Source organism: Sinocyclocheilus rhinocerous, unplaced genomic scaffold (assembly GCF_001515625.1).
Source record: "Sinocyclocheilus rhinocerous isolate Xijiao unplaced genomic scaffold, SAMN03320098_v1.1 scaffold1443, whole genome shotgun sequence".
NCBI classification, from domain to species: Eukaryota; Metazoa; Chordata; class Actinopteri; order Cypriniformes; family Cyprinidae; genus Sinocyclocheilus; species Sinocyclocheilus rhinocerous.
Genome location: NW_015639576.1, coordinates 567,208 through 567,904, shown reverse-complemented (window position 1 = coordinate 567,904; position 697 = coordinate 567,208).

The following is a 697-nucleotide window of genomic DNA, read 5'->3' as shown; positions in this document are numbered from 1 at the left end:
ACACACACAGACACACACACACACATACACACACACACACACACACACACACACACTCTCTCTCTCTCTCTCTCTCACACACACACACACACACACACAGGTATGATTGCCAAAGAATGTGATTGTAAAAAATTGTATTGTTATTTGATGTTCACTCTTCACTCCTGTTGATTTCTGCATATTGCTGTTGGCTTTATTTACATATTATTTATTTAATTTCTTCTACATTCTAAAGTTAATTATAATTTTTTTTTACGCTTGGTTCATTACCGTAAAATCAATAATATGCAACTACATTCTGACTCTAAGTCTTGTCCTTTAGGTGTGTCTTATGTGGCATTTTTCTGTCAAATTTCTGTGGCATTTTGTAAAAACAGACATTTCAAAATGCATCAAAAACTAAAAAAAAAAATCTACTGTTTGAAAGAATATTTATTTTTTATGTATTTTCTAATGTTTATATATACAGAAATTCACAAAATGTATAACAAAAGTTGTGATAAGAGCAGTTGGCCACATCCAGTAAAATGAATGGCTCTCTATGGCCCTCTGCTTGTCAAAACAATTTCTTTCCTAAACTGTAATAATTTTAGATTTATCTCTAACCAACATATGGCAGAATTCTACACCTAACACCTAGATCAATATCCAGAAACAACTTAAATTAAATTTAGATCATCATTTAAGTGATTTTTTC